Source organism: Delphinus delphis, chromosome 20 (genome assembly GCF_949987515.2).
Source record: "Delphinus delphis chromosome 20, mDelDel1.2, whole genome shotgun sequence".
In the NCBI taxonomy this organism is placed as follows: domain Eukaryota; kingdom Metazoa; phylum Chordata; class Mammalia; order Artiodactyla; family Delphinidae; genus Delphinus; species Delphinus delphis.
This window is the reverse complement of record NC_082702.1, coordinates 4,995,410-5,006,476: the sequence shown is the minus strand read 5'-3', so window position 1 is coordinate 5,006,476 and position 11,067 is coordinate 4,995,410.

Genomic DNA, 11,067 nt, shown 5'->3' with positions numbered 1-11,067 from the left:
TCAAATTGTGGTATTAAGCAATGTGGTCTTACATGGTTTTCTACTGTAAGATATATATATATTTTTTGGGCTGCACCATGCAGCTTAGGGGATCTTGGTTCCTTATCCAGGTATCGAACCCGGTGCCTGCATTGAAAGAGCAGAGTCCTAACCTCTGGCCTGCCAGGGAATTCCAGAAAAAAAATTTTTTTTGAATACAGTTTTTTCTTAGCATGACTTTTTTCTTTCCCCCTGTATTTCCCTTGTTTTAAACCAAAGGATCTCTAAATCAGTGGGTTGTTTTAGGATTCCTGTGAAATGAAACTGAACATAACTCAATGAGAGGTAGGAAGTAGAGGCACTGTAAATATGAAGAGAATTCCTTTAGGACTTTAATTCCATGGAAGCCTTTAGGACTTTAGTTCATTTTAGAATGTCACGAGGGTAAACTGAAATCTTTTAATGTGGGAGCTGGCTGTGGTCAGGTGTTTCAAAATGCAGTATGTGGAGTTTAGGAAGCACACAATGAAACCAAAAGGATTAATGAGATAGACCCCAAGAGTCCAACTATAGTTTGTAACAAGGAGACAGTCTCCATTGCCAAATGCCTGGAAGCCATTCTGCCATTTCCCAGTGATGTATTGACATTCAAAGGCAGAGCTCCTTGCAGAGAAAATAAGATTTGTGCTATTTTTAGCATGACAACTGATACCCATTATGCTCCACTTAGACTTTGTTACTAACCAAAATAATACAGATTCTTTGATAAGTGATCTTTAAAAAAAAAATTTTATTTAGTTGGTTGTGCTGGGTCTTATTTGCGGCAGGCGGGCTCCTTAGTTGTGGCATGTGAACTCTTAGTTGCGGCATGCATGTGGGATCTAGTTACCTGACCAGAGATCCAGCCGGGGGCCCCCTGCATTGGGAGCATGGATTCTTAACCACTGCACCACCAGGGAAGTCCCCTTTAATAAGTGATCTTAATTTTTATTTCTGTCGTCTTTCATATTACACTTCAAATACAAGTCACTGTTATTAATGCGTTATGCATAGTAACTTACTGAATTTTCATCTCTGAAAAAAGTACGTATTCTCGTTTCAGAAACGAACGAATTTAGGACAAAGACAGGTTTAAAGACTCATTCAGTTCCATCCCAGCAAGTGGCTGGATCAGGATACGAAGCGGGTTGTGTGTTGTAATCATGAGTAATGATTATTCAATAGTAAAGCTGTTTCCTTTCCATATTACCTAGGTGGAGGAAATTTATTGGTCTTACATTTTGGTTTTGTTTGTAATTGTATTTCCCCACAGTGTTGATGTGAAAGAAAGATTATTTATTGGATAATTCAGGTCAGTTATTGTATACTCATTTAGATTCGATACATCCTCAATTGGTCCTCTGCAGGATTACATGAAGACTTACCAGCAGGTATGTCTGCATTGGAAAAGATTTAACGTAATATCCAGTTCATCCGCATGTGTGTACTGTCTCCATGCCCAATGCAAATGACAAGTCACATGTGGTTCTCTTTCCCAAGTAACAGAAAACAAAAGACCCTTAATCACATCAATAAAGAATAGCTTAGGGACTTCCCTGCTGGTCCAGTGTTTTAAGACTTAACCTTCCAATGCAGGGGGTGTGGGTTTGATCCCTGGTTGGGGAGCTAAGATCCCACATACCTCGCAGCAAAAAAATCAAAACATAAAACAGAAACAATATTGTAACAAACTCAGTAAAGACTTAAAAATGGTTCACATCAAAAAAAGTAAAAAAAAGAGTAGCTCATGTCTCACCAGCTTTTTTTTTTTTTTAAGTTGAGCCTTTATTTACTTATTTATTGGCTGCGTTGCATCTTGATGCACGCAGGCTTTCTCTAGTTGTGGCGAGCAGGGGCTACTCTTTGTTGCGGTACGCAGGCTTCTCATTGCTGTGGCTTCTCGTTGCAGAGCATAGGCTCTAGGTGCGCAGGCTTCAGTAATTGCACCACGTGGGCTCAGTAGTTGTGGCTTGCAGGCTCTAGAGTGCAGGCTCAGTAGTTGTGGCTCACGGGCTTAGTTGCTCCACGGAATGTGGGATCTTCCCGGACCAGGACTCGAACCCATGTCCCCTGCATTGGCAGGCGGATGCTTTAACCACTGTGCCACCAGGGAAGTCCTCACCAGCTTACTTCTATGATAAGAAGATAAACTTCGCATGCCTTATTTCTCCAGTCTCAGATGCTAGGTCTTGTCCCTGAGTCTCTGGAACTGAGCAGAGTGTTGAGTTTGGCCTCCTGCTTGAATGTGAAGAGAAAATGGAAAAGCTGTTCTTTAGGGTGTGAGTAAGAAGTAGCACTTACTACTTAGGGAGAGTTTTGTATTTGTTGTTCTAGTTTGTAATACAGAGAAACGCCCAGTGCAGGAAATATTTCTGAATCCACTGCCCCACAGCAACCACTTGGAGACCCAAGTTTCCAGGCCTCTGAACTGCTTTCTCCTCGCTAGCAGGGTATGGGAGCAACCCGCTGGCTAAACAGCTTTTTTGAAACCGTTTTCATCTCGCAGAAACAGCTTCCAACGTAAGTGGCCCACAAAATTTTAAGCTTTTACCTTAAAACTGTCACAGAGGACTTCCCTGGTGGCGCAGTGGTTAAGAATCTGCCTGCCAATGCAGGGACACGGGTTCGAGCCCTGGTTTTCGAAGATCCCACATGCCATTGAGCAACTAAGCCCATGAGCCACAACTACTGAGCCTGTGCTCTAGAGCCCGCGAGCCACAACTACTGAGCCTGCGTGCTGCAGCTACTAAAGCCCACGCGCCTAGAGCCCATGCTCTGCAACAAGAGAAGCCACCACAATGAGAAGCCCGCGCACTGCAAGGAAGAGTAGCCCCCGCGCCCCGCAACTAGAGAAAGCCCGCCCGCAGCAACGAAGACCCAATGCAGACAAAAATAAATAATTTTTTTAAAAAAGCACCAAAAACTGTCACAGATAGTAATTTAAAATAAACAGGTCAAGGTCCAGGGAAGCACCTTCCCCGGATAGCCCTACAGTCCTTTTTGCGCTGATCTGCGCTGATCTGCTCTCCCTACTCGCCCCACCCCCAGCCCTGCTTCTCTCCGCCCACACTTTCCTCTGGAACCGGAATTGGAGTACACGGGGTGAAGTCCACACTTAACAGTCTCCTTTTCTGTAAGTCTGTGATGCGTGGTCCCCCTTGTTCTGTCCTCAGAGTCTTGGGAAAGGCTCGACCTTATATCCCAGCATCCGGGATACAAGTAAATCCAGACATCACCTACAGGTCCGTTGCAGGTCGTGTATGTTTTCCTTTGGGTTTAAATTCACCCTGAAGCTGGTCCCTGCCCTTGGCTTTTCTGCCATTCGTCCACGTGGGAGCTGCCTTTCGACATTTTCTTGCTTGAAACCCTTTACCAGGACTTCCCTGGTGATCCAGTGGCTAAGGCTCTGTGCTCTCCATGCAGGGGGCCTGGGTTCCATCCCTGGTCAGGGAACTTGATCCCACATGCGGCAACTGAGAGTTCGCATGCCACAACTAAAGTTCCCTACATTCCGCAACTAAAGATCTTGCATGCTGCAAGGAAGATCTCGCAGGCGGCAAGGAAGATCCCGCACGTGGCAACGAAGATCCCGTGTGCTGCATAAATAAGTAAATACCCTTTACTACATCTACCCCCCAGCCTCGACCTCTCCGCCCCTGGAGGGCAGTGCTGGCTTCCCTGCTCCTGGAGAGGTCGCGTCCTCTCCCTGGTCCTGGGATTCTGGAGAGCTCGCCACGCCCCCTCCACCCTTCCTCCCAGACCCTTGCGTCTTCCTGTGGGTGGTCCTTCTGGTCTGCAGGCCTCCCCTTTGTAGCCAGCCCTTCCCCTTATCCCGTTGTGGAGGTGACCTGGGTCAGCCATGTGACAGCCATTGTTTTTCTGTATTCAGCGCAATTGGAAAATGTGCTCTTCTGGTAGGCAGCCGTCTTTTTCAGTCGCATCCTTGCAAATAGGTAGGCGAGGTGGATCGGGGGAAGCAGAGACAGAGAAGGACTGAGAAAGAGAAAAACTGAGGAGAGAAGAATGTGGGAAAACGGATGAGAATAGAGATGATGGCTGAGGATCTTGCAAAGAGACAGTAACATAAAAGAAATTTAGCCTCGAAAGTCACAGTTCTCTAAAATTAAAAAAAGTAATTAAAACAGGATCTGCAGGGGTAGGAGAGTAACATAGGGAGAGGAGTCCTGAGTCTGATAGGAGGGGGAGCAACAGTGGTGAAGCACTCGGCACAGAGCGTCGGGGGCAAAGATAAAGGAGTTGGAAACTTGGCATTCAGGGCATTGTGATGCTGGGAGAGAAGCAGGAAAACTAGTGATTGGAGCAGCAGAGGAAGAGAGCGGGCAGGAAGGACGCATAGCCACCTGGGGTGCCAGAGAATGGGGTGGAAGTGAGGCATAACAGGGATAGAAGGGGTTTACCCCCAAAGGCACAGAGGGAGCAGAGATGGGAAAGAAAGGCAGGAAGACATAGAGATTTAAGGCAGTCAAAGATTGAGGGGAAAGAGCAACGAGAGGGGAAACAAGTTGTAGAGCAGGCATGACATGTGTGAGGGTCGAAATAGGGGAGAAACACCAGTAGAGCAGAGGGGAACAAAAAGAAAGAGAAAGAAATAGGGAGATAGATAAACAGAATGAAATGGAAATACCTAGTAGTGTATTTAGAGGGGGGAACCGGATTCAGGTGGGTGGTGTATTTGCATAGGGATGATTAATTGGTGATACATTGATTTGTGGCTTCAGAATCTGATTTCAAATTTGTTGCCTTAGGTTAGTTATACAGATGAGGATGACAATTGCAAAACTGTCTATAGGGTTTGTGCATTTAGTAATCATTTGTTTCAGAAGACAATACCCTTTTGTAATTCCTATTCAGCCCGGGGGCAGTGACTTGACTCAGACAGTTGTCGGTCACCCCGTTCCCTTTTCCTGACATGGGGTAGAGGACAGGGGAGAGGAGAAGGGGGGAAAGAAATGCCTGTCACCACAAGGTGCCTCTTTAAAGAAATGTTAAAACTCTTGGGGGTTTTTTGGACTGAATTTACTTTTTTTTTCTTTTTTACAGTTAATTATTCGGAGTTTGAAATAAATCTTAATATGTCCAATTTCTACTTTTCTATAAATAATTACTGACTTCTGAACTTAGCTTTGGTGGCCTTCTATAATTAACTCATGTCGTTCTTTTCTACATATGATAGATTCTCAATTATTTAAATCTTTGACACCAGCATTTTTATTTTTTTATTTTTATTTTTTTTGACCACGCCACATGGCTTCCGGGATCTTTGTTCCCCGACCAGGGATTGAACCCGCTCCCTCGGCAGTGAGAGCGCAGAGTCCTAACCACTGGACCGCCAGTGAATTCCTGACACCAGTAATTTTAGATTTAATGTAATTCACAAATTATTTCCCATTAAATATTTTTGACATTTTTGTTTGATGTTTGTGTGCTTCCTCCTCTTTATCTGAGACCTTGGAAAAGTACTTCAGTAAGTGATAAATAATTTTAGTCTATTTTGATGAGTACTTGGCAAAGATGTCAAATATCTTTTATATTAACATTCAAAATCTAGCTTAACCAGTTCCCTTCTATTCCATTTTCCTCCTTTTTCTGTGATCTGTTGAAATGGCGAGATGTGAGATGACGTTTCCATCAGGTTCCTCTTAACTGTCCTCTGCAAATGATGAAGGAAGGACTGGATTGACTTGGTACCTTCTTCCATCAGAGCCCCTGTATTCATGATGAAGAAGTTTGCTGATAGTTTCTTTCTAAGCTGACCCCTAAAAAGGTTTTCAGCTATGTTTTGCTATTCTGTATTTTTAATGTACACGGGGTGAAGTCCACTTCACATTAAAAATACATTAAATACATTAAATAAATACATTAAAAATACACTTACGCTACTGTGATTTTTCTGGAGAAGAATTACCAGAATTCTTCCTGTCATCACTGCACCCATGTTCTCCAGGACTCCATCTTCTCTCGGCTGGACAGTGCAACAGCCCATCACTATCTCCTTGTCTTGGATCTGCCCATACTCCCATTTGTTCCCTGTAAGAGCCCTTCACTCCTCCACATACAAACCTCCCCTTCTCCCTGTAGCCCTCAACCTGAAGCCTAAGCTCCTGGAATGCCATTCAAGCTTGGTAATCAGTGTGATCAGTTCTTTTTTTTTTTTTTTTTTTTTTTTTAAATTTATTTATTTATTTATTTTTGGCTGTGTTGGGTCTTCATTGCTGCATGCGGGCTTTCTCCAGTTGCTGTGAGCCAGGGCTACTCTTCGTGGTGGTGTGCGGGCTTCTCAATGCGGTGGCTTCTCTTGTTGTGGAGCACAGGTTCTAGGTGTGCAGGCTTCAGTAGTTGTGGTTCGTGGGCTCTAGAGTGCAGGCTCAGCAATCGTGGCGCACGGGCTTAGTTGCTCCGTGGCATGTGGGATCTTCCCAGACCAGGGCTCGAACTCGTGTCCCCTGCATTGGCAGGCGGATTGTTAACCACTGGGCCACCAGGGAAGTCCCGTGATCAGTTCTTGAACGAGAAGTTTCCATTGCTGAAGCACATGAAAGATGGAGTTTTAAATGAGAGGGGAAATAAGGACAAACTCTGTCCACTGGCCCCTCAGGTGGCCTTTTCAGAATTCCATTACACAGGGTTCTATTCACTCAATTTAGACATCTTCAGAAATGTCTCCCGTCTGGGCCTCAGGGAGCCCACTTGTAACATGGAGATGAGAGACTAGACCATAAACTCTCAGTTTGAGCAACAGTGACTCCTGAAATGATTGGTCAGATTGGCTGTGTTTCTGTGTGTGGCAGTTCTTTTTGGAGAGAGTATCTAACTGTACTTAGTATTTAAAATGGGTCTCAGTCCTCAAAACTGAAAAAGAAAAACAAAAATGCTAGGATGGAGGCAGGAATAGGGGGGGGTCAGAGTACGAGAGACAATAGTCAGATGTCTTCTGCAAATGAGCACAGTTTATTTATAAAGCTCAATGGCAACAAACTTTTAACATACCCACTTTCCTGTTTTCTACCCATGTGCTTTCAATTTAGGAGTTCTAGGAAAAGAGCTTCATTTCTGCATATTATACTGTTCTCTGTGTATTCAGAAGGAGGCAAGCAGTGGGTGAATTTTTGAAATATTTTTCTAGACCCATTGGTAATGTCCTCAATCCTCAGGTGAACAAAGAACTAGTTTTCAGGAAAAGCCACAGCAAATCATGTTTTTTTTCCCTACGTGGAAGAATTTCTGCGTCTCATTTGAATATTTTACCCACTTTGTAGCAGGAGAAAGAGCCCTAGGCTGTAGAGAGTGAGGTGAATACCTTTGGGGATGTACTGAAGTGTGAACACAGGTCAGATCTCAGAAGGGCTGAGGGGAAGCCTCCTTATTAATAGTGTTTGAGAAACTCTCCCCTCTTTGAAGAGTTCTATGGGAATACAGAAGTTTATTTATTATTTGAACTCTTATAGGAAATTTTCTTGTCCATAACTTATCACTTTCTCCATCCATATGTAAAATAAATGTGTTCTTTCATCCTCCATTGGTGCTGCAGCTCCACCAGAGACAAGGGAAATTCTTGGTCATGAACTGCTACACTTGCCATCCGGCTCCTGTGAACTCATTGTTGCTTGACTTGGAGGAGCCTGAGGTGGGCTGATTTTTGTTTTTTGCTTTCCTTCATATATTACCGTATTTTTATTAGTTTCATTTATTGATGTCTCTTTGTTGTGGTGACAGCCGGGGTCGGGGGAGGTACTCAACTTTCTCATGTGCAAAGGGTGTGATATTGACTGAAGATGATGGTGAAAATTCTTCAATGTGCTCCAGCGGGCTTAGGCAGCATGTGGTGAAACTTTGAAGCCAGTTCCCATGCCTAGAACCAGCCCAGCACGGACCAGGAGGTGCTCTGTGGAGGGAGGAAAGCATCCCCTCCCCAGCAGTGGTACCTTGCCCAGGGACTTTTAGAAAAAAAAGTTGAAACACCATAATTCGAAAAGACACATGCACCCCAGTGTTCATTGCAGCACTATTTACAACAGGCAGGACATGGAAGCAACCTAAGTGTCCATCAACAGAGGAGTGGATAAGGAAGATGTGGCACATATATACAATGGAATATTACTCAGCCATAAAAAGAATGAAATAATGCCATTTGCAGCAACATGGATGGACCTAGAGATTGTCATACTGTGTGAAGTCAGACAGAGAAAGACAAATATCATATGATATCGCTTATATGTGGAATCTAAGAAAAAGTGTACAAATGAACTTACCTACAAAACAGAAATAGAGTTATAACAATTTTGGTCTTAAAATAACCTCTAGGGTTTTTTATTCAGTTTATAGTTCACAGACCTCTGACTTGATGATTTAGAGCAACATCTTTCAACACAATGATTTCTCTTGCACGTGACAGGGACAGACACAGCAGAGGCACAGTGAGCATACAGGGTCCTTCAATACCATCCAAACTCAAGTGCTGAGGTTCCTGGGCAAGTTTTTTATTATCATTATTGGTTTAAATTTCTAATATTCCATTTTTCAAATATAACATGTATTTATTATTTTTTGAATTTTGCTTGATATCATATTATGTAGAGACAATGTTAGACTTCACTCCAAGTCTGTAACTCTGGAAAGTATTGAAGGTTAAAGACCTCCCTTTCTTCTTTTGCGTGGAAGGAAACAGTTTATTTGCTAAGAAGTACACTTCCCCGTTAATTTCAGTAAGACTCCTGATAGCCCCCTTGTTTACTTAGAAACCAGCTAGATAAGAATCCTCCAAATTCCCATCCATTGCCTTATTGTTTGTCTTCAGTTACCTCTGGATATAATGGCAGTTACCATGATTTAATCAAAAGTTACTTAATGCTTTTCTCCTCTCCCAAGGGGCCTATGTTTTGAACCCCTTTTAAGCATTGTAATTCAGAACAACAGCGCTGCCGGAACTTAACCAAGCATAAGTGACTTTAGCGTAAAACATCCCCCAGGTATGTAAGCTCGTGCCACCTGGTCATCCACTCCACCCTATGGGAGTTTTCCCACTTGTTGACCTCTTGGTGTAAAAAAAAAAGTTCTTTTCTGGTCTGAATTTTAAGGCTTTACAGATTTTATGGCTGGAGCATTCTCTATATTGTAATAATCATTTGGAATAAAACCTGTCCCTACCTAAGTCTGACAGTGGTAAATATTTCAGTCATTCCATCTGAACTCAAAAATGTGTATTTTTTAATTTTCTAGGACAGGGTTTGTGTGTGTGTCTCAAACTATATCCTTGTGTTTTTTACATTTTTGAATTGTTTGCATCTGTTTCGTAATGAAATACAGGGAGACATATCAAGATCTTCCTGTGATTTAGGAAATTTAGGGTTTTTTTTCCCCTTGTGAATATATTTATATTCCTGCAAAAAAACTCTCCATTCAAAAAATGACTTTCCCCTATAATTGGCTTCTCCTCTATTCTTCTGTGTTTAATGAAAAGTTCCACTATCGACTCATTTCTTTGCTTGGAATCATGGAAGTCCATGCTGAAATGGCTTTTTTGCCAACATGGCTAGTTAGAAATATTGTATAATACAGAGTAATCTACCTAATAGGGTTCACAAAATTTGAGTCACTGCAACTTTTAAAATGTGATATATCTTCTTGTATTTATATATGTGCTACACCAGGACATTCTCCTTACTAAATACCCTTAGAAATATTGCAACTTAATTATTCTTTAGATGGAAATAAATCCCAATGTCTTCTAAAGGCTGTATATTTTATAGGCTCTTTTATCCACACTTGACAGAACTTTTCGAAATAAAAAAACAAAGAGCTAAAATATATTACAATTTGAATATAGAAAGTGAAACTTTCTAATTACCCTCATAATGAATATATAGTCAGTTTGAAATTACATTGTTTATTATATACTTAACTATCATTTCATAAATAAGTTTTTCTGAAAGATATTTAAAGGTAACTCTCAAAAGTGTGGAATAGGATTTCCCTGGCGGTCCAGTGGTTAAGACTCCACACTTCCAGTGCAGGGGGCTTGGGTTTGATCCCTTGTCAGGGAACTAAGATCCCAGATACCCTTGGGAGTGGCCAAAAATTAAAACAACAACAACAACAACAAAACAAGTGTGGAATAGAGCAGGTATTTTAATGAATAATGCAGTTTTTTTTTTTAAAGATTTATTTATTTAATTTATTTTTGGCTGCGTCCGGTCTTAGTTGCAGCACTCGGGATCTTCGTTGAGGCTTGCAGGATATTTCATCGCGGCGCGCGGGCTCTTTGGTGCAACACGCAGGCATCTCTCTAGCTGTGGCGTGTGGGTTGTTTTCTCTTCTCTAGTTGTGGTGCGAAGGCTCCAGGGCGTGTGGCCTCTGTAGTTTGTGGCACGCAGGCTCTCTAGTTGAAGTGCACCAGCTCAGTAGTTGTGGCGCGTGGGCTTAGTTGCCCCGCGGCAAGTGGGATCTTAGATCCCTGACCAGGGATCGAACCGGCGTCCCCTGCCTTGTAAGGCGGATTCTTTACCACTGGACCACCAAGGAAGTACAAATAATGCAGTTCTAATTATATATATATATATATATATATATATATATATAGTCTTTTTATTGCATGTATTTGAGATGATGGGATACTCACTAGCCTTATTTTGGTAATTATTTCAATATATGTAGGAACATTATGCTGTACAACTTAAACTTATACAGTGATGTATGTCAAGTACATCTCAATAAAACTGGGGGAGGAGGGGGGGTGGTTTTAAAAGGCAAATAAAGCACTTCAGCCGAAAGAAAGAACAATGCAATTTATAACAATTTAAAAAAATGTATTGCTTTTCCAAAACAATTGTTAGTGAGGAACATTATCACATGCCTTATTTCTCCAGTCTCAGACCCCAGGTTTTGTACCTGAGTCTCTGGAACTGAGCAGAGTTTTGAGTTTGGTCTGCTGGCTGAATGAGGAATAGAAACGGAAGAGCGCTTCTGTAGGATGTCAGTCTGAAATGGAACATTCTACCTAGGAAGAATTTTGTATTTCTCACTCTAGTTTGT